Source organism: Scophthalmus maximus, chromosome 8 (genome assembly GCF_022379125.1).
Source record: "Scophthalmus maximus strain ysfricsl-2021 chromosome 8, ASM2237912v1, whole genome shotgun sequence".
NCBI lineage: Eukaryota > Metazoa > Chordata > Actinopteri > Pleuronectiformes > Scophthalmidae > Scophthalmus > Scophthalmus maximus.
This window is the reverse complement of record NC_061522.1, coordinates 2,462,625-2,486,791: the sequence shown is the minus strand read 5'-3', so window position 1 is coordinate 2,486,791 and position 24,167 is coordinate 2,462,625. Positions and strand designations below refer to the sequence as shown.

The 24,167-nt window shown below is 45.2% G+C and overlaps 1 non-coding gene across 2 annotated transcripts in view; it reads right to left on the bottom strand.

Moving 5' to 3' along the window:
- LOC118312954 overlaps positions 1-24,167 on the bottom strand; it is an 88,567-nt gene that overhangs the window by 18,484 nt on the left and 45,916 nt on the right. The window lies entirely within an intron of this gene.

The window sequence follows — 24,167 nt, the reverse complement described above, 5'->3', positions numbered from 1 at the left end:
TGTCTCGCTGTCTCCAGCTGCCTGAGTTGTGTACTCAGAGCTCAGGCACTTCCTCCTGAGCAGGAAGGAGGGGGGAGGGCGTATTTGTAATGCATACACAGCCATAAGTGTACAACCATGTGCAGAGATAAGAATTGGATGCACTCAGACATTGGCCCGGACATAAATCATAAACATGGAGACCTATTAACTGGCCAGTAATGATGTGACCCCCCCATGTCAAGATGGCTGAGCGGCAATGTTTGGGTACAGAGACACAAATGAGACTAAACAGAGTGTGATTTAGCGAAGCAGCACAACAGCAAACAGTTCATGTTAGTTCATTATTCGCGAGGTTAAGGAGGCTGGCCCTCCAAATTTCATTGGCAATGCCCTGTGAATTTTAAAGACAGCGAGTCGGACAGTAGCTGCTCCGGAAGTGGACAGCGGCCGCAGTAATGACTTCTCCGGGGTCATCCCCTCAAGAAGTCGGCTGTCAGATTGTGGAGAGAGATGGATGGTGGGAATTTGCAGCAAAATGCTTAGCGTTTTTTTGTGAAATGTGTCTGCTCAATAGTGGCAGATAACAGCTCACCAACGAGGTTAATCAATTTAACACTATTCAGATTTTATCTATACACGTTCTCCTGTTTTTTCTTCACACATTATATTATTTCACAATTATTCAGGCTTTGTAACAGTTATGCTTATGCATTGGCGCTCACCAAGATTTCCATCGTCACCCATGGCCATGAGCTCCGGTTGATGACAAATGAGGGCGAGACCACTAGCAGTACAAGGACTCGAGGACTCGGATGCTTCCTGAATACCTTTAGATAGAGGATTTTACATGTGCGTTCCAATGGGAAGAGAACCGTGGGCAGATACAGGACATGCAGGAGGAGCGAAATTTCTGATGCAGTGTGGAAACACCTCATTATCCCCCGGGGGGAGCGGAAGGACGTGACTAGAAAGGATGAGGTACGGGCAACTTTTCTTAGCCTGTTGCCACCGCAACCTGAGCCCAGAGGAGAACATGGAACGGATGGATAGTTTTTCTCTACCAGCAACTCCACCAGCTAATCTCAGTCTTCAGTCGATGGCCCAGTGCCTTGCTCAAAAGTAGCCTCCAGCTGCCTCCAACACAATCTGACCCCCAGATGTGCCACTACTGTTGGTCCATTGCAATATAATAATCTGGAATCTTCGAAAAAACAGAGGCAGAATGAGTCGGTTTGACTGCAGAGACCAAGTCCCTGAGGTTCCCTGCCGGTTTTCTGACATGCAAATGCTGCCTCAGACTCTATATCCTCTCACTCTCTAATTAGGCTGTAATTATGAAGTGCAGTGGCTGTAATTGAAAGTGTCAACTCATTTTCCTAATATAAATACGGCCGCTATTCAGAATGCAATGAGTGACAATCCTTTTGAGCCTTTCCTGAATGCGTGTGACTGGAACTACTCCAAACGTGCGTTGATGGCGCCGGTAAAAGCGCACGGCTTTTGAAAAGCCTGACCTTTGGATCTGTGGGCAAAAAACAAATACACGCGAGTATTATCATAGGGTGTGAGCACACTCACACATCTCAGACTTCCGCACACACCATGATTTATGGCCTGGGGCTGCCTGCTGTAAAATACGGCGCAATTTTCACTGAAAGCGATGCGTTGCCACGGCACAGGTGCACTAGCGCTGCGTGGAGCCCGGTGTAATGAGGAGTGAGAGCGGATTAAAAAAGTGCCGTGTCGGATAATCCGTTTCATAGTGAAAGGTAGAGTGAGACGGTAAATTGGAAATATGACAGAATATCAAAATACCAATCTTGCACATTTTGTCCATTGCTCGGTTTAAGCTCTGTCCTTCCCTCTACTCTCCTCAGTTTGAGCCACTCCATCAGGTTGGATTGTGAACACCTTGCTCAAAGGTATCTCAAAAGATTCACAAGTCCTGATCCTAGCCTGTACATAAAAATGGACGTAGTCACTGGAAAATGAAGCCAATGCGGAAGTGAAACCTGTATTATCTTCTATCCGTTTATGGTTCAATCTCTAGTTTCAAGTCTTATCCAAGACAGCATGATGTTCATTTTGTAAATTGTGGTCTCATTCAGAGGATTGACAGCTGGTCCATCAAATGGGTGTCAGGTTGCATGTGGAACAAGATGGCGCTGGTCAAAACGCTTGAGGCTTCAAAAAAAGGGCAGCTCAGAAACCAACGGGTGACGCCACGGCGGGTTGCCACTTGGTCCTGATACCCAATTAAAAGATAGATCCATTGGTCACTGCCTTCGATCGAAAAATGAATGTGATGAACATTTTCTGGCCTCTTTTTGAAAAGCTGAGCAGCCGCCAAGCCTTGTTCGATTTCCATCTCCAAGGTCATCAACGGTCGAAGACCGAAGTGCCTCTGGGCGCAGTTCAGAGCGAGGATATGAGTTACGTAGCATTGAGCCACAGCAGTCTGGAAACATGCAGTTGTGTTGTTTCCGTTTAAGAAAGAATATATGCTAGGGGACCAGATCCAAACATGAGCTCGCTGATTAGTCTGGTTTTCAGGATAGCAGTCGCATTCATGATTAAACAAAATCGATGATGACTGATAGTGGAATACAGGAAGTCAACTGCAGTTTTCTAGGTTGAAGTAAACCCATATCCTAATCTCAAACATCTGCCTAATGCCAGTGACTGGATTATTGGAGTGACAAGGGTGTCAGTTATTTCTTTTCTACTCACAGATTTCACAGAGTGGCTTTGGGATTTGAACCTGCCACCCTCTAGTCACCGTCCACGGCTGCTTAAGGCTCACAGCAAGAGTCTTTTTCAGTTTCCAAAATTATATTAAAAGTCGTATCTGAGATTAGACCCCCCTTTGCTCCTCATATTTCAACTGATTCACACGTTTTGCACAGCATTAACCTCTCATTTCCCGTATGCTTGTCGCAACCCCAGCGCACGAAACAATATCCATTTCATGCTTAAAATAAAACATAAATTTGAAAAGGAGTGCTCATAAAAGGGGAAGTAAAAGTAAAATTAATGGACGGTTGTGTTTGTACGGGGGTAGATTCTGAACCTGTTCCTGCACATTGCTGTGCAACATGAGCTTAATAGGGGAGCAGGGAAGGGAAGAAAGGAGGTTGGGGGGGGGTGGAAGGGTGGAAGGGTGGTAAATGAGGTGAAAACAAAAAATATCCCGGAGGCTGAGGAGTTTAATGTTCTCTACAGTAACTGCAAGAGAAAGACAGAACTGACAGCAGAGGACGGTCGAGAAAAGGTGTGTGTGCGGGGGGCGGGGGGGGGGGGCAACAAACGGGAAGCAGAGGGAATGTGATCGACTATTAAAGCTGAGGAGAGACTCAAGAGGCGGGAAGCGAAGACTGTCAAGGGTTTGTTGATGCCGACACGGAGTGACAGGGCTTCATTTACCCGTCAAACAACACACACCCCAACACACACGACCCGGGCGGCTTGTGCATTGGAAAAAAAAATAAAATGCTGTTATGAAAGATACATAATTTACCGATTACCAGTAATTACAATATATATCAAGTTCCATTGAGAATGACCTGAGTCCCATTTCAATTTCTGAATACTGCTTAAGCAGGATAATATGATATAATATACAGTGTTACATATGCGCTAATATAATTTCATTAGTGGTTGTGTGCTGCCCTCCCTCCCTCCCCGTCTGGTTTTCTCTCATCGATGCTGCTCCTATCAGTCTCACACTTGTTTTCAATGGGCTCTAACTGTACAAGTGTTTATTCTCTTTTGGTCTTCAAGAAGGTCAGACGTGTTTTCAACCCAATGTGAAGTGTGAGTAGCAGGAGCTCATGACGAGAAACTAAAGGTAGTTCACAAACCAACAGGTGACGTCACGGTGGGCTGCCACTTGGATACGCCCCCATAACTTGAACTCTGAATGAGCTTTCATCAGCACGGTAACAACGTTAAACCAATGTCATTTACCCGAGACACAACTCAACATCTCGGGATCAGTGTGACATCTTCCGTTTTCCTACATCACAATCGGTCTACGTTCTTTTTTTCATTCCGCCGCCTCGCGAGACAACAAAGCGCTGACATAAAGCGCCAGACATTACCATTCAATGTCACACTTCAATGTCAGTTTTTTATCAGTCAAGCTGCAATATCGTCATATTTTTTTATTCCGACACAAACTTTGGTACTTAATTAGTTCCAGAAATGTGGTTTGTGTCAAAGTCCTGAAGAATAAACTACTTCAATCTTAATTTGGATTTCATCCATTGAGCCGGACGAATAACTTTACAGTAAGATTGGCAGGAGCTTAAAAAGTAAGTAGCCCCACCCCCACCCCCATCTCTGCCTTTATAGAGCATGTTCTGTGTAATGTGACTCTGGAGAGTTTTTTTTCACATTTTACCACCTTCTCTGACATTTATCCATGGTCGTTTATCATCAGAAAACAGACATTCTGCTGAAGGAGACAGCGGCAGATGTGCTCGATAGAGACACTGTGATGACGTTCCGGTTAGAGTGTGAACATTTGACCTGTTGGTCTTTATTCTGTTCCGTCAGTGCAAGACATATCTTTGTTTCGAAATTGCTCCAAATGCAATTCCATCTCCTTCAAAAGAAGAACTTTTGTCAAAGGGATAAAAATAAATTTCTAGGAAGCTACTTTTCTTTGCCTTCTTTATTGATTTTTTTTCTTCCCACTAAAATCTTCTGTTTCTCCGTCATGTGGGCTCCGTGCAGAGTAACCGCTCACCGCTGCTTCTCTCTCTTCATCACATCCTCCTCTCTATTCATTTTGTTGTCCATCAAACTGGCTAATGTATGCCGCCCACCTCTCCTCTGTGCGCTCGCCCTCGGTGAGCAGAATAGGCACGAGTGCCACTAAGCAGAACGACATTTACATCTACCATACAGCATGGCGCGCTGTCCTCTCTCCAAGCAGCTTCTGTATCTTATAATGAACATAAGAACATGTTCATTTTGAGGGACAGAATGCAAAGAAAACTCAACAAACATTTGCTCTTCCAAATCCATATTATACTTGCAACTTTTTAGGGACTCAAGAGAGAGATTGACTGTTTCCAATTTCAGCTCCAAGAAGATTTTCATGAACTAACTTTCAAAGTTATTGTTTATTTATAATTTTGGTATCAAGCGTGATTTGACCCGGCGAGGCCCAAAACCGGTCTTTTTCATCACTGACTGTTTGAACCTCTGTTAGACCGAAACAGTTTTTCATAAAGTACTGAACATCCCTTTTTCCTGGCAGGAACAGCAAATTGACTTGTATATTATGTCCATCTGTGACTGTGTTTATTCCTAAATCCTCCATTTGTTACATACAGTAAACTGGCAGCTTTCAACTCAGTTGAAGAAGCCCTTGTGTAACCTTTAATCATACTTATATGACAGCTTTCTTTAAAAATGTTGTCATTCATTACATTGATTTACATTGCGTTGTGATGTTACAGTCACAACACCAACATAGAACCTTAACGACCCTGATAAAGTTGAGTTTGGGTATATTTAAATTAAAGTATAATAGTGTATTTCCAGTGCTTGCTGAGACAGAGATCATACTTAAGGGCTACTCCCTGGTCAGCTAACAGTCAGTGATAAGTAAAACTTGCCAAATAGTCGCTTCTCAAAATCCTAAATCATCCCGGGACGGCTTCTTTTCCTCTGACCTTGTTTAACCCCTTAATCGTCTGGTTGCTGGAGAAGTCCAGCAGGGAGATAAGTTCCGAGTTTACCTTTTTTTAGCCCGTGAGTTTACATCTCGAAGATAAACTTTGCTACAGGGCAGTATGCAGCTGCGCTGGCATGCACCGAAAAGGAATCTGAGATCTGAATGGCTTCTCTAACCACTAAGTCAACATTTACCTCACAACACCTCAAAAGGTCAACGTAGCGCAGGGTCAGCATACAGAGACAAACAACCATTCATTTTAGAATCCCCAATTAAACTAACCGCAAAATGGGAGGAAGACGGAGTACCCGGAGAAAACCCAGGCAGACACAGGGTAAAATCCACACAGAAAGGCCCCCGGACCAAGATCCTTCTTGCTGTGAGGCGACAGCGCTAACTGTATCAAATATCAACCTTTGTCCTGCATTTTATGCTTTCCAGGAAACAAGCCCAGTCCCCCCCCATTTTTCGGCAGGTCAAGATTTTCTGTTGTGGCCAGAGAGCGGCGAACCTTCTGGCTGTTGAGGTGGGTCGAAACAGTGCGGTCTCTCTGGCCTTGGGATATACAGTACGTGAGCTGTTTCTCAGTTGCGGAAAACTGGCTGAAAACTGACTTCTCGGCAGACATTTATCCACTCGACATCATTGGGGGAAATAATGGCTGGAGTATGGATGGATGGTGGGTTTGGTTCAATGACAGCTGTCGCCAGTGGGAAGAAGTATTGATGGAAACCATCGGCGTACCCATAATCACTGGCAGCTCATATCTGCCTAACACCTGACTGGATAGTGTGTGTGTTTGCTATTTCTCTCTCTTTCTGCATGTGTCTACGTAGTTAACTTGGGCGCATTTAGGTGTCTTTACAGTGTGTGCGCGTCCCTAGTCAATGGCATTTCCTCTCGGTAATCAATGCGTGCTGATGAGGTTTTAGTTGAATGCATCTCTCAGGAATCCCCTTAAGCTGTGTGTGTCATTTCCTGAGCGCCGCACTCCATCAACGCCACCGATCCGTCCGTCTGCACCCGACTGTGGAGACGGAGAAACCTGTTCTCAGCATCGGAACCGTACGTGAAGGATCAGTCAATGAGCTCGACAAGATGACAGGCTGTAGCTGTGACAACTGCATGTGGTATATGCGGCGAAGACTTTTTTTCCCCAGGATGATTTCACATGTACGACATGTAATTGTTTATGATTGTGGGCGGATATTCCAACATGCAAGAAGAAATGAAATATATCCACTGTCCCTTTGTGACATCTAACTTTTGAATATGTCAATAAGCCAGTTTTACTCGTACAGCAGATATAGCTAATGCATGTCCTACACTGTCGAGTCTATCAAACAGAAGCAGTAGTATGAGTAAGTCATTCAACAAACCAACAATCAGCCAGGTGGTTCCCTGTTTCACCGCGGAGGAGCCCGGCTGTGTTTGAGACCTGACCCTATGATTCTCAGACGGACTGACTCACTGGTAGTTTAGCTCGTGTCTGAGCGGTGCGACGCCAGATGGTGAGCGCTGACGGTAATGACTCACAGCGGCGGGATGGCGAGCTTTGATGTGGTACACGAGCACACACACACACATTACTGAATTGTGTGACACGGTATTATGAAAGCTGTATTTCTGTAAATCCTGTATCTACGTATGACGACGAGGGTGAAGGGTGGCAGTAGGTAGCAGCCGTAGACTGTATATAAAAATGGACATGGTCACAGTGTCAGATTTATATCTCACAGTCTTATTTGATTAGGCATGGTCAACGTGATTTTTTTCCTTGTCCTCGTCCGCTGAAGTGCATCAACGCGGCCAGGCATTGTAAGCGAAAACGATGGGTGGCCCTGCGATGTTTTTTCTACTCGAGCAGCGGCGTTTTAAAGGCTGTGTACAATGTTTTGGGCCCAGAGAGAGGCTCGATTTAATTTCGCCGCTGTGATCAGAGCTGACGCAGTTCAGCGGGGTAACTGAGAGTGAGGGAAGAAAAAGACAGGAGAGGAGGAAATCCAACACAAACAACACGGGAGAGCTGACGGACTGACTGACCTCTAACCAGCAAACTCAAAACAGGTCCGATCAGATACAACGAAAAAGAAAAAGTCCAGGAAAACAAAGGGAGGACTAGTGACCAATTTAAAATCTCTCCTTAAAACCCATTTGAACTATTATTTGATTTTAACGCTTCTACTTAATCTAAATCTTCGCATGTGATTCTGATTGATTTTTTATTGATTATCATTTTGCTGGAGACGCTGTGATTGGTTGTGCTTTATATTAACGGCCGTGATTGTTTGATTCTTATATTCTTTTTGACTCCTATATGATTTCTCCGGTAACGTATATTGCAGTTGTTTTCGCGTGTCGCTGTTCAGGCTACTTGTTTTGTGTGTCGTGCTTGTTTTAATTTGCCGCTCTGCATGAAGCACTGTGTTATACGCGGGATTTGAAAATGAACGCTATTATTATTCTTAAGTAGCCTCCAGCCAAACAGTGGTCATTTTGAATCTGCTGTACCTGTTCTCCTGTACTGTTGGTCTCTGTGTGAGTAATTATGTGTTTGCCACTGTGTGCACAAAAGGTATTCTCATATTCCCGTATGGTCAGCACACCAGAGTATTACTGGGCTGATTTCAATACAATCTATCCTGGAAATTGAATAGGGAAAGCCAAAACTGGTGTGAAGTTTTTACAGATTTAATCTTCACTCGCTGTTTTATACAATCACAGTGATTTAAGCTCGTAATCAGGCATCATACCAGAGAGTTCAGATTGTGGATGAAGGCGAGCTCCTCAAGAGGCCACATCACTTCAGGCCCACTATGGATCGTGGGCACCCACAAACTGGTGAAGGAGGGACAGTGGCCAATCCATCGTCTCAGCCACCAAAGGCTATTCAGGATTGTGACCCCCCCCCCCCCCCCCCCCCCCCCTTTCAGAAGACATTTTGCATTGTTCTGAGCCAAACACATAACCAGAGGCACATTACTCAACCTGTGGGAAACCTACTCCAGGAAATGCAGAAAACCGGGAGAGCAAAGGAAGTCATGTTTTCACCCCTGTTCCTTTGTTTGTCGGATGGTCGGTTGGTTGGTTGGTTTGATTTGCGGCAAGATTATGAAAAAAAATACTGAAAGGATGTCAATGAATCTAGATGGAAGGATGAGACATCCAAGATTTTGAATATTTTTTTTCCCCACTTAGTTAAAATTTGCGAGATGTTTTTACCGATTTCCCGGGAAGGATGCATTGATCTCGATGGAAATGATCGGCATATTTAGGGAACTGACATCTAGAAATAGATAGAAATCTGTATCTTTAAGTGTTTTTGTCATTAGTGTGTTTTTTATGTTGTGAACATCAACCTGAAATGTATATGAAATGGACGTACACCAGGTCTGGACAATGAAGCCAGAAGTTCATGAGGAGTTCATGGTTCAATCTCTAATTTCAAGTCTTCTTCGACTCATAAATTATGGTCAATTTAGAGTCAAAAAGACGACAAAGCACCGTAGCCTGGATACAGCGTAATTGACAGCTGGTCCGTCCAATCATGGCATAGCTGCAGGTGTAGGTGGAATCGCAGTGGACGAGTCCTCAGTCAGACCGCACCCCCAATCCTATCCGGTTCCACAAAATAATCAAGATGTCTCTGTTTCAAAATGGCAGTTTGCAAAAAAAAACACTGGCCGACGTCATGGTGGGTTGCCGTTTGGTTGTGAATAATGTTTCGTGTGTATTTGGTTTGTCTTTTTATCAACCCATCATTCTTCCGTTATGGAGATTACGATTTCATGATCTGCATTGTAAGGTTGGCTCGGCCATAAAGCCTGATTGAATTTAAGGAGACCGTTGGGCCCTGGCAGAGGTACGAGGTCTTCTGAGAGCCATTCTATTTTTTTTACTGCATTTCCTTACACGGCTTTGCTAAGCACTTTGAATTACATTGTGTCTGAATGGGGCTATAAATAAATAAACTCACCTTCGTAATGTACTCACACTGGTCTATTAACCGTCTGTATATACAATACATTCGACATCTGTACATTCACGCTGCACCACCTTTACATTCTAATCACCATCTTCTCCTCCATCTTATATACTTATCTAGATGATCGATGCCCCTTCCTCTAAAAACTCTTCATGCATAGATTCTCTCACACAAAGAAGCTTTTTCAACTAAACTTTTATTAAGGTCTGATTCAGCATTTTAAAGGTTTTTCCTTTTCCCTTCCGTCCATGCTCACTTGTCACTCGTGTTCACCGGCGACGACCTGAGGGACTTTTGTATAATGTGCTCAAAAGGCTGCTTTGAAATAATCCGCAAAGGTGAAAGGTGATTCCCAACGGGGGGACGGGAGGAGCACAGACGCCTCATCAATCACTGCAGGTTAAGGTGGCCGCAAAGTGACCTGTCAAAATCCCTCACGGCAAAAAAAAAATTTAATTGCTGATGCATTTATTTGATCACAGAATGTGACTTTCATCTGAGGACAGGAGTTATTGATGGGAGAAAAAAAAACATCTTTTCTCTTTGGAAATCATCAATCTGAGCAAGAATTTTGTTAATTCTAAAGTTCAGGCTAAAAATGTTCTCAGGTAAGTAGAAGAACTGATGTGGCTGGTGTTGCTGTTTCAGGCCTGGGAAATAAACCCATGCATTAAGGTCTTTAGACACCAGGAGAATTCAAAAATAAAAGACAGGAATACGAAAATATATATATGCACCGGCAAATATTTTACGTCCAGTGATGATGATCTTTTCCTCCTCCTCCCAAACAAAAAGGGAGGTTTTTCTATATTTTACAAAGTAGAGAAAGAGAAGAAGAGGTTCCACCACATCCCCTGTCCGGGACATATTTTAGGAAGTTGGTAGGACAGTTTGAAATCCTGCTCAGGATGCTGGAGCTGCATCAGAAGAGGCAGCGGATCGTACAATCACACTACTACTGGTTGATGCCATCACATGTCACCTTTCAATCACACGGTAAAAGGCCCAGCCGGAATGGGAGGTGACTGGTTGCCATATACATATTGAGATATATAATTTCCTCAGTCAGTATCCCACTGTGACTATATAATCTCTGTTGCATCTAAGAAAAGAAAGGGGAACCTGTCAAGTGACTTTGATAATAAGGGGGGGGGGGGGACCAGTTAAGTCCTATTATAACCTGAAATAAAGATATTCACGACTTGACAGATATATCGAAGCCAGATAAGAGGAGGCGGAGAGACGAAAAACACCCGAGGAAGAACGGGGTTTGAGCAAACGTGCATGGGACAGTGATGGACATGTCAAATGAAAGAAGGAAGTGAGGGGCGCTAAGAGGACGACAACATCGAGGGTGAGGGAGGAAGAGGCTATCGCACAAAATATCATCGGAGCGGAGGTTCGAACAGAAAAAGGAGGAAAAAATAAAGGGGCGGGAGAACGGAGGAGCATGAGAAAAGAGGAAAGGGGAGGACCGGCGGGAGACGAAGGGTCAAGAAAAGAAAGGAGGAGAGAAATGTATAGAGCAAGAAGATAAAATGAAGTATTTCATACAATTTCACAGAATCGTCAATAACAAAATGGGTAAAGTAAAAGATGAAGCGATTGAAGAGGAAAGGGGAGCGAGGGGAGACAGGTGCAGGAAAAGACAAGCGAAGGAAGGAAAGAGGGGGAAGAGAAATATGTATGAATAAAGGAGAAGAGGGAGGTGGTGGCAAAAAGAAATGCCGAAGGGAGAGAAGAATGGTGCAAGAGGAGAAAACGGGCTGAAGGAAATGAGAGAAAAGAAAGGTGGAACGGGGGAAGATGTATAAATCGTGATGGAAAAAAAGAAGGCAAGAGAAGGTATAGAAGAATAAAAGAAGGGAGAGGAAGAACACTACGAGGAGATTTGAAGGGAGCAGGGGGAGCAAGAGAGAGCGAGAGAGAGACAAGGAGGGTGGAGCGAAAGGGAGGAAGAGGCAAAATAAGGGAAGAAGGACGGATGACATAGAGGAAGGCGGAGTCTTGGCACAGATGATGTCATGCACATAAGAGTCTCTATACGGCAATGAGATGGAGATAAACAGCGGCAGAGGCGAGAAAGAGAGAGAGAGAGAGAGGTGTATCAGCTGTGAAGACAAAACAGAGAATGAGACTGAACGGCGTAAAGCAAACGAGGAGGGAGGTGGAGTCGGCCGACAGGAGTGCGAGCGATGCCGTCGCTGAGCCACGTGCCCCGAGCGAGGGGGGCAGATGGGGCGGGGCTGCGACGCAGAAGGCGATCAAAAGAAAATGAGCATACGAGTCAAATAACGGTGACAGACGGGATGAGAGGGGGAGACGATGTCGGGATGATGTCTGACAGGAAAGGAGGGAAAAGGTCTGGCGGTAACCTAGGATAAAGTAGGGACATGAGACGGGAGACGGTGAAAGGGACAGACGGAGAGCGAGGTCTGAGGAATGTTTCGGTTTTCATGGGCCGTCGGCCTAATGACACTCAGGTTTGCTTTATTGAGGCGCCCTGCGTCCCCCAGCTGCTTCTCTGCTCGCACCGACGTAGATGGATGGACGTTCACAAACCCACAGGCGCGTTGGTGCAAATTGCCAAAAAAGCGCGAACTGCAGACACTCTGCACTGTGCGTAACACTTAGTGCAACTATGGCCACAAACCTGCGTGATAATCAGTACGGTGTAATCCGCCTGCTCGCTGCTGTGCTGCAAAAAAATGACTGAGCTGATTTAGAATATTAAGACAGAGTTGTTTCAGAGTGTTCATGACCAGCACAAGATGGTGGCGCGTGTGTCCAGGATGCCTTTGGCTTCATTAAGGCTTCCTACACATCACTGTGTTCTCCAGTCTCCTGCCGTCACTTGATTATGGACTTCCTCACAAACAAGACCACAGAATGTCAGAGCGGGCGACAGCACACCCTTTCAGCCCGATCCGATCGACACAGGAGTTCCGCAGGGCTGTGTGCTCAGCCCCGCCCTCTTCACCACTGCAAGACCGCGCACTCATCCAACTCCTCCGACACTATGGTGGATGGAGTTCGCACGATGTCACACCACTGTAGCGGGGACTGATCTCATTAAAGCGAGGAGACTCTGGTAACAGTGAGGAGGTGAATCTAAAACTTAAACTTAAAAGAGATCGTTGTGGACTTGTGGCGAAGCGGGGAGATCACATCACCGGTGAAGAGGTGGAGAGTGTGAACGACACCAAATTCCTAGGGAACTCACATCACGGAGGATCTGACACGGACCCTCAACACCTCCCACCCGGTGAAAAGGGTTTTACAACAGATGCTTTTGTTCACTCTCAGCTCCTGGTGAACTTCTACAGGAGAGAACCGGAGAGACAGGACCGCCCAGAGGATTGTGGGAACCAGACTCCTAAACCTTGACTCTAGCCGTCTTCATAAGACAGATGGACACATCCATCCACACCAACAAACCTTCTCCTACTGTAGCACACACACACACACCTTATTCCCTCCTCTGCTCCCATTATAATTACGACAGCCACTTGAGGTCGCCTCACAATAAAGACCAATGGACGTAAACCGAAGAAGCTGCTGTGAAGCGCGTTATTCTTCACATGATGTGCAACACAGTAAAGCAATTTCTTCTGAGAGCCTGTCGCTCTTCACAGAAACCAACACATGTAAATCTGTTATGAACTGACAGACTACTTTCCCCCCCCCCTTTTGACACAGCGAAGGTGTCAGATTGTGGGACCAAACACGGCCGCATTACTTTGTGTTTCCTCTTATCGTAAAAAAAAAAGGCGCCGTCAAATTGCAGAAATTTGATCGTGAGTTTAGAAGCGAGGCGCGTACGGCAGTTCGTTGTTCATCGTCGAGCCCTGTTGGCCTCCGGGCAATGATATTTAGGGGACACGCGGACGATTATGCTGTTTATGTTCACGTCAATTAATCAACCGGGGGTAATTTGTTCTCTGTTAATCTGGCATTTCACCGTGACACTTAATTACTTTTTTTTGTCAAATTGATTTTGTTATGGATTCATTTTGTTACTGATCTTTTAGTGATGTGGCTGTGTTCTTCTTTATTTTTTTCCCTGTTGAATTAAAAGAAAAACTGATTTGGTTTTCAAGCAAATCTCACAATAATATTAAATATGACATTAGAGAACTTATTGAGGGTTTTTATATATGACGGAGGTGCGTTAGTATATTTAGTAAACGACCGGGAGACAGAGGTGAAGAATGCTAACGTGGACTAAAGTGAACGGCGGCACACAAGAGAGCAGGAAGTGGGTTTCTCCACTGCACTGTGGTGGCAGGTAAATTGAGATGGAGCGAGTTGTTACGGCAGACAAGAAGCAACGTGCGGCGATAACCTGAGCCACTATTTGAATGAAGAAAGACGGGACTGAGCAACTTTACAAGCTTTGCTTCGTTTTTGTTTTCCAGGGCCTTTCTAGTGGAGAAGAGGGCGTTTCACAGGGAGTGAGAGGAAATGCAAGTATCTGAAGTATCTGTGACCTTCAGTAAAGGAACCTAAGGAAGCGAAAGAGGGCGAGACGAGAATCAAACGGAGTGTCATTGAGTGGAAGGAGGGAGCGGTGGAGAGGATGGAGGAACGGGGGACCGCGAAGACACAGTGGCAAAAACAATGAAAAAGAGATGAGTCAAGAGACTGATCTCTGGGAGCCATATTTAGAGAATGAACGACGCGAGAAACTCCATGTTTGGATTAAATATTAAAAACGGCAAGGGGGAAGGAGAGACAAAGCCTTGTATCTTCCCCTTTTCTTCATCTCCCGTTCCCTCACTCCGATACCCGAGTTTCATCCGAGGTGCAGATGCAAACGAGAGGGGGGGAGGTGAGGCCTACAGGGAAGACAAGTGTGAGAGAGAGAGAGTCTGCTCTGTGTTTTGTGGCCGCTTTCAATGTTTGATGTAGCTGGGTGCGAGCCCATTCTGGCATTCCCAGTATTCCCCGTACTGGGAACAGCGCCACCTACGGGGCTTCACGTGCACGTTGACAGATGAAAGGAAGCCGCAACACCCTTACCCACCGTACTGAAAAGCCTTGGTAAACTCTTAAAAACGCACAGATAGGGTTTTGATCCAGAAATGTAATTTACTATTCCAGTGAAACCCCCCAAAAATCAAGAATAACGAAGTGAACATGTCTGTCAAGCTACAAGTTCTTCTGTTGAAAATATAAGTCTCCAGGTTAAAGGATGAAATCATCTGGGATGTTCCTCCCACTTTGGAGACTTAATTTATGCACACGGGACTTAACTGTGTAAAAGTCCATCCATCCATTATACCTTTCCTCTGTATCCTGAGTCCTTGTCCAGTCTGACCAAGTTCCTACTAAAAGCCCAGAACTTTGCTCTGTAGATACCACGATTACTCATGTAGACTTCGTGGTTGCAGAGATATACTCTTTTCATTTTGGTCATTTTTTCGAGAAGCGACGTTCAAAAAGGCAATCCCAGGTGACATTGGGGCGAGAGGCGGGGTTCAGCCTGGACAGGTCCCCAGCGGATCTCAGGTCCAACATACAGAGACAATCACCCATTCACTCTCACATTCACAGCTATGGTCCATTTAGAGTCTGATCCAATCGACATAATCCCAACCCTGCATTACTTTGGATGGTGGGAGGAAGCCAGAGAAAACAGGAAACAGAACATGCAAACTCCACACAGAAAGGCCCTTCAACCAAAGGTGGTTGGTTGGATCATCCAAAACCTCGATTCAAACCAAGAAGCTTCTTGCTGTGAGGCGACGGTGCTAACCACAACGGCCTTTGTGAAGAAGTCTAATGAGTATAACTACCTTCAGTGATGTAATGGTGGTGTCCACGGTTAAAAGAAGACAACAATTTGTGTATCCTTGACCTTCTCCCTCTTTTTTTTAAAGGGAACATAAAAATGTCACTCTACTTCCGCTGTTTCTAACGACGGCAGTTCTTATTCGCCTGATGACTTTGTAGGAAACATAAACATGGGTTGCTTAAGATTTTGGAAAAAGGCCAGACTCCCTAAAAATAAAGCCTCCACTCGCGTTTTCTAAAAGTGAATTTAATTCTCGGAAAGACACCAGATGATGCATTTGTTGTGCTGAGTATTTGTATCGTGTTTTGTCACCGCGCTGCCGGTTTACACTGTGATGGATGTAGTGTAATTGCTGTAGCATCTTCTGAGCGTCGCGAGCTAATTGACCTCATGGTTCCTGCTCTATTAAGACGGAGGGAATCCATTTAGCCCCCGCCCGGCTCCACACTCACACGCACACACACACAATTGTACAAACATATCTCTGAGCATTAGCAACCATGCTGCGAATGCAAATGTGAACACACACACTTCAACACACAAAATGAACATGCACACTTCCAAGCACAGACATATGCAGAAGTATACGCACATGCTTTCACAAAAACCCATGAGTCACACACACACACACACACACACACACACACAAAGTCTGGTACACAGTCAACAACCATCCATATTTTGCAGCAGCTACGACAATGCAGAGAATCAAACACTCAGGCAGGGACACACATTTCTCAGGGAACACACACACACACACAAACACACACACACGTGAATCCCTGTAGATGAATAACAACACATTTAAAGGCATCATTTATCCCCCGTGGTAACGCACACACACTCTGTATCGTGCACGCTGACGCACACTGGGAGCTCTGCGGCGAACATCTGTATCACTGTATTACCCCTTCACACGTTCGCTCTCGTGCCCACATGAACATGTGTAGCGGCGCCTATGGGAGCTTCCCCGTATGCAATGTCTCCATCACCTCGCAGCGGTGTGTTATTCCGGGTTTTTTTGCACATGCCGCCCCGTCTAATCCGGTTAGGCGCGTCGCAGCAGACGTTTCTCTTTGAGCGAACTGCAAGTTCAAACAGCCACACGAAGGCCCCCGCCACGACGGGGATTAGACACTTTTTAACCATTTATGGGATTACGGGTGGGTTTTTATTTATTTTTTGGAACGCCAGCCCTCCCCGAAGACACAAAGCCACCAGGGTGTTTGGCTTCGCCACTGTTTTGTAATTGAAATGCTAAGCCATCACATGGAGCATGTCATTATACCTCGACTGAATATCTGTGAGCGTCTTTGGGTTTGATGGCAAATCAGGCCGCAGGAAAGGAATATTGTCAGAAATGAGAAGGGGTAAGCCCCCCGCAGAGAGAACAAGCAGCTTCTTTGGGAAAGTAATCCTCGGATACAAGCGGCTTTCTGTCGACGTTGTTCATTGTTGACCCGTCATTGTTGTTTGCTGTTTACCTGCTGGCATCTGTGTGGGAGACGTTCCTGTTGATCCTGGACCAAGGATGGATATGATCTTCCCCTATCCGAGTGTCTATGGGGGCAACCTTGACTACCATCCATCCATTATCTGTAGCGCTTTATTTTTTAAGGGTCGCAGGGGGGCTGGAGCCAATCGCAGTTGACATTGGGCAAAAGGCGGGACAGGACAGGTCAGACCATGAGAGGAGGTGGATGAACCCAGTTACATATCAGAGGTAGGCAGGGATAGCATGAAGGGCCTTGCCTAAGGGCCATCACTGGATTTTTTTTTCCTGACTGGGAATCAAACCCCCGAAACTGTACCAAAGTCAGTGGAGTAACCCAGTGAGCTACGTTCATGGTTTTCATGGTTTGAAACCAGTATTCAAAACTACCTTCTCGCTGTGATGCAGCAGCGCATTACTGTTCTGCCCACCCTGACTCTCATACGTTGTATAAATCATCTGGATCGCCCCCTTGGTGGCAGGCTGAAGTATAGGTCATAAACCCCGCCTCCTCCACGCTAGCAGATGGGACATGGAGCAAACGGAAAAAAAACAACTAAAGTAATCGTTTCATGGATGGTTTCAGTCATTTTAGGCAGTTCTTCTCCACGTGTTCATGTTTCTGATAAGTTTGTTTTTAACCGAGTTATTTGATGCTATAAAAACTGGGTGAATCATCATGATTGACAGCTGACGTCAATACCGTGGCTCCATGCTACTTCCACAAAGTGCAAGATGGCAAGCACCACTGTAATACAGGGGGAAGTGGGGACGCGTCGGCCATCTTCATATACTCTCTACGGCCTATACAGAGAGAAACTGAAATTGTTGGAGAAGGAAAAAAAAATGTAAAAGTATATTCTATTTAAATAATGTCAAAATGGGAACTGGTGCCAAAATAAGAGTTCTATGCAAATGAGGCGGCTCAAGGCAGAGTGTTTTTGCTATTCCGGTGAAAACAGGGTCTTATAATGGCTTGTCATAAGAGACCGGCTGGAAGAAAGATGATTTATCACCGCAGCCTCTGCCATGTATTCCAGTCGCCCAACGTGCAACCGTGCCAAAAAGTGTGCTCGTTTTAACCCTCCTCTGTTACCGTAGTAGGTTGTGATGCCTGTTTTCCACTCTATGAGGGCGGTGCATTGGTTACTCCTCATCTTTTGTTGTCCTGAGAAAGTCTTAGTCCGTAATTATTTAAAGTTTTAAAGCATTTGAATCGCTCGTGTGGCATAGCGACTGCTTATGTTTGGGATTTGTTGGGTTTTCCCTGTAATATTGTAATATTGACCTCACTATGTAAATTGCCTCGAGACAATGTATGTTGTGATTTGGCGCTATGCAAATAAAATTGAGTTGAATTGAATGTTTCATTTTCTTAATGTTTTAATTACATCTATTTTCCAGATGCTAATCGCGCTTAGCATTTCCCATTAAGAAACATCGTAAAATGAGCATAGATGCTAGCCAGATCATGTTAACAGCTACTCATTTGTTTTATATTGTTGCTAGACGCGTGTATATGCTGTATGTTGTATATTCGTGTACATGAGCGGACTGTAAATTTGTGTTTATATGTTTTTACAGTTTTTACCAAATGAAAGGAAGTGCTAAAGACAAACCCTTATCGAAGGCCCCTAAACCACTCCTGTATCCTATAGGTCTTTAATTCAAGGGACCAACTTCATGTTAGCTATCCGCTAAGCTAACCTAATCCAAAGCAAGAGCAGAATGTTCACCTTCATCTAGTTGAGTAGAGTTCGATGGGGGGAAACAAGTTTTCTTCGCAGTGTTTGTTTGTCGTGGTCGAAAGCTTTAACCGACATGCAGTTTTCTGGTAAGAGTGAGGCAGCGGCGCCCTCCCTCCACACTGGTATCCAATGGTAAATGTGTCATTAGTAAATTAGCAGTGTGGTTGATTGATATTGTAATAGGCAAATCAATACCACTGCATCACCATCAGGTTACTGATGATGCACAGGCTGCAGCACCTGCCGAGCTTCCTTCCCTTCTCTCCGCCTCCTGCGAACTCTCCCCCCTCTACTTGCTTTTTTCTTTTTCTTGTCTTTTATTAAGCTATTTCTCATTTCGCTGACTATGTTACTGTCGCGCATTTCCCACAATGCCCGTCCGCTCTGCCGCCGCCGTCACCCTTGGGGGGCCTCCGAATCCTCGCCGTTTTGTACTTACGTATATTTACCTGTTATGAAACTGAAAAACACAAACACACACACACACATAAGCGATAAAGACTCCTTTGGGCTGGCTAAAACAACCTCGAATCGTGGAAGGCAGACGAATAAATCGCCTGAACACACTTAGAGGCACAAGGAAGGAATGCGGCGAACATCACAAAATGACAAATGTGCGAAATAAGGAGGTCATTTAGAAAACTAACAGCCTGGCGCACAGAGACAGAAGTGTTCTCTTTTTCAAAATCCGGCCTGGTCTTGTCCCATTGTGGTGTTTCAGAACTTCATTCTGTAAAGAGTGCAAATGGAAATAAACTGTATATGAAATTTGAGTGCGCAGCATTTTTATGATCATGGCCGCAAGGGAACACGTACCAGCGGCAGGACTACGACAGGCCCTTTGGAGGCGTTAAAAAGAACCCGAATGGCTTTAAAATGCCCATTCTGAAAATGACCAAAGTGACAATCTGCACCACACAGTTTAAATTTTTTGCAGCCGGTGACATGCCCTCTTGCATGGGCAGAAAGCAAAGGGGTGGTGGAGGTCAGGAGCAGATCCACACTTCAAACGGGAGAGCAGAGCTCATCCCGTCACAGACCAACAACGATTGATTCGTGTTATTTGAATTTTTCCTACATTTTTTGGTGTTGTTTATGCAGGAAGTGTCATCGTTTCCCCAAGAGACCGTCCTTCTCTCTATGAGTTGCGTATTCCGACCCATAGTTACAGTTTATTGTGAGACGGCCGCTGGCCCTTCCTGGGTGTGGTCGGATTGTCAAATTTGCTTTGGAAGGTTCATAACCAGCCATGATAAGAGCTGTTCAGATTCACTAAATGCTTAGGAAAGGTGCTTCAATGCTTCATTTCCTTTATATCCTTTAGCATAGGGTACACTGGAGCTTCCTACAGGAGAATTTAACGGCCCCATAGTTCATTGCGGCAGCGACATTTAACGTGACGCGCCATGCATGGACGTAAACGATTAAATCTGAAGTAGAAGAGTATGAATATGACCCAGAAGGCACGTAAGTCATCATGTAAGTTATTGTTGCCTATGAAGCATTTACATCTGATGGCACACGGTGTCATGTGAAGACCTTTTCCTTTCAGTTTCATAGCCACTTCCTGCCTCAAGTCCTTTCCACGTCGACAGCTCATGTAGAAGAGACCACGGCAAAAACAAAGGGCTCGCCGTGGCAAACCGCAATTCACAAATAGCGGCGGTGTAGGCGAGGAACCTTAAGCGCCGCCATCGTGAATCGGAACACGTGCGCATAGATATGATCATGAAGACATATGCGACTGTATTGTATGGGGGAGATTGTAGTGTATATTCACGGGGGTAGAGAGCATGATCCTGGATCGAGGATGGATATGATCTTCCCCTATCCGAGTGTCTATGGGGGGTACCTTGACGCATGAGCGGATGACGCACACACAAACACACAGGCTGCTTTCCACCAATCTAGTAAATATCTGCTCAGGCGTGGTGGCATACAAAACTGTCTTCTCTGCTTTGCCATCACCACCCACACACACACACACACACAAACACACAGACACAGACAGACACAGACACACGGGCCGCATACTTGAAGTCCATTACGGTAAAGTAGGGCCATTTGTGAATTATTGTTATAATATTTTTTCCCCTCCATAACCAGACAAATATCAAAACATTACATTCGATTGATTCTGACGTCCTGGAGCCGACAGCTGTCACGTGAAGTGTTCACTTCACCCGGTGTTTTGCAAATTGTTTTTATTGCGACTCTGGCTCGGATTATGAACAGTCTCCGTGTGTTTACAGTGAAAGTGCGACGCCTCGCCACTTGCCTCATTAGCACCACTTTCCACTTTTCATATCACTCAGATATATATGTATATTTTTTTATTATTATTCACCCTTCAGGAGAAACTACGGCAGATACTGATTGAATGTCACTATGTACAGGATGACTGGAATGAAAGTGTAAATCACCAAAATATGAGCTCAGTTTAAATTCTTAGGGTCACGCTTTGATTTAAAATGTTCTCAAAGATTTAATAGCGATGATTCCATCTTCATATGTGCAGCCAAATATCATAATTCAACATTGTTTTGCAGAAGAATGACGGCAGTATACACTTAGTCGTCAGAGAAACATTCCCAACATCCTTCCTCAGGAAAAACATCGTTACTAGTTCTGGTCGATTTGACGTCCGTCCAGAGACGCCGTCCACTATGTGACTGGTCGAATCTGCGCCGGTGGTTTCTCTTGAACCATCGTTCCTGAGAGCTCGCAGCACTGCAACTTAAGAAGACGCACGCGAAAAGACAAAACACGAGCAGATTCAGAAAAAGATCTTCGCCAATTTGACAGCACGCGCGCAGCATTTAGATAGGCCGCAACGAAACGGAAGTGTTTCCAGAGGAAACTCAATAGTGATGCACACGTCTGTATTATGAGATGACAAAGATTAACATCGATCAAAAACACTTTTTCCAACACCACTGACGGAAAGACAACCTTAACAGCGCTGTGAGTCAAAATCCGCATCAAACAACAAGCGTGTTCAGACGTGCGCATCACTTTTAAGTGTCCTCTGGAAACACTTCCGTTTCGTTTTTGTTGTGTTGTGTTGCATTGCGTTTTATTAAAATGCTGCGCATGTGTTGTCAAATTGAAGAAGATGTTTTTCTTAAAGTGCTTGTGTTTTGTCTATTTGCATGCGCGTTTTTTTTTGAAGTTGCAGTACTGTGAGCTCTCAGGGCCACCGTACGATGACGCGACACAAACACCGCGAGTTTGCGCCGTTCGCTCGAGTCGAAATCTTGGAACCCGAGTGAAACATTTGCGCGAGCCAACGTTGGGAGTCCCCCGACTTCAACTGCCAATGATCCTGCGGCCGAACTCAGCTCCGTGTGTTTGGCGTGAACGCACCTTCGGATGTTTTTTGTGTTTTTATGCCATTGCTGTGTTCATACTGTAAAATTCCAATCTGATGAAATCCCTTCTGCTCACCTTTTCCTCCGCTATACGGGAGCCTCAGTTTCCAGGGGTGTTCTTGCTGAGCCAGCACATGAAGAAGAAGAAAAAAGTGGGCGTATTCCTGCGCATCAAGGGCCTCCACAAAAACCATTTTATCTGGCTCCCAGCAGTAGGTGTGAACGCACCGTTAATATGCCCAATTCACTGCATCTTCTACAATCCCCCCGTAAGGACGGGAGTAGGCATGGAGTTATATAACTTTGGAACACTTTTCAGCAGCTTTTCGACTTCACACACCCTCCTCAATCCCCATCGCTCCTCCGCTCGCTCCTCATCCTTTTATCCCCCCCCCCGCCGCCTCGCTCCGTGTCCCCCACATTTGTTCTCCATCTCTGGCTCTTTCAAGTCATCCTCAGCCTCTCTCTTCTCTCTCCCCTCCCTCCTCCTCCCACCGTGGCGTCACGCCTCATTGCGGCCACAAATCTTTCACGGCTCTGCTCGCTCTCCACTTTGCTCGGCCGTCGCCCGTCTCGCAGGCCCCCTTTTCGTTGCGTCCCCTTCATCTTCCTCCTCTCTGATCTCCATCTATCGTCCCCTCGCTCCTCCGGCTTGGTTCAGGGGTTTCACACTATAGACTATATGAATTTTCCCCCGACGATGAGAGGGAGGACAGGACATACAGTCAACCCCCCCTCACCGTCTTTTTCTTTCTCCTTAACCCTTTCTTCCACCTCCATCTTCTGCAGTCATATTACACCTCGGCACTTATGTAGCCTCTAACCTCTTCAACTAATTTCCTAAATTGTTTGAGGTTTTCTACACACGGACACTTCCACCAAGGGATTGTTGCCTGTCGCGGCAGTAACTTTACTTTTTCCTGGACAGTCTCCCTCTAATGCCCCATTACAAAATTAAAGCTTCTGCATGTTTAGCTGAAGATAAATTGTATTTCAGAAGCTTTTACAGTCTCGCCCCTCTCGGGCATATTCAGTAATTGGACACAATGTGTGTCTCGGTGCCTCAAAGTACAAACGGGCTCAAAACCTTTTTTGTGTGTTAAGAGTCGTTTTGCACAAATTGAGAGTAAATAATTAATGAAACAAAGTAGAAGCTGTGCTGTAAAAATAGACTTCAGCTCTAAAGCCATGACAGCTACTTTATTTTAAAGTTCTTTGTTATGAAAATGGGTTTTGGTTGAAGAACTTCTTTTTCTTTCCATGCCGGATGATAAACTACGAGTTTTCAAACAAGATATTAGACATAATTTAATCTTTATGCCATTTCAGTTTCCTTTTCCATATGGCGCCGTCATACTTCCTCTATTGGCAAACTTTAATACTGTACCATCTCCCCACCACCTCTCCATTCACCACGTCTTCCCGTGACGGCTGGTGTCATTCAGTAATGAGCCGAGGCTCTGTCAGCCGTTTGACTGCCCATCTCTTCCCGTCCTTCAGCCTCTCATCAGTCTCTCTTTCCATCTCCCCGTACATTTGGAAACGCATCACTCCCCATCACATCTCCTCACCTCCTCCTCCCAACAAGTCCTCCAACTCATATGTCGGTCGCATGCGCTAAAAATGACCAACGCTGACCGTTTTCTAAAATAACGCCTCTACTGGTGACAGGCGGTACGCCACAAATACTTTTGCCGCCGCAGAGCATTGTGGCCCTTTAAACACATGGTAAATGAGCTTGTTAAGGTACGGGTGATGGTTAGGGGTTAGGCTGACATAGCAGACAATCAGCATGATGACTTTACAGAATATAAGAAAAATATATTTAAATAAACAATCTCGAAGGACTTACCAGGTCCGCCGCTGACCTCTAGAGGTCAGGCCGTGTACATAGCTACCGCAAGAGGTCTGCGGTCTTAAAAACGACCACAAATGTTGTGATTCCCCTCCCGCCTGCTTTGATTCCCAAAGACGTGTACTGCTTCACAAAAAAAAGAAAATAGTGCACTAAAGGTTTAAACTTTCCAAATGACACTGGCCTAAGTTGCATAATGGACCATAATGTGCTTCCAAGCCAGTTATGATGTCCCAAAAAACTAATTTAGA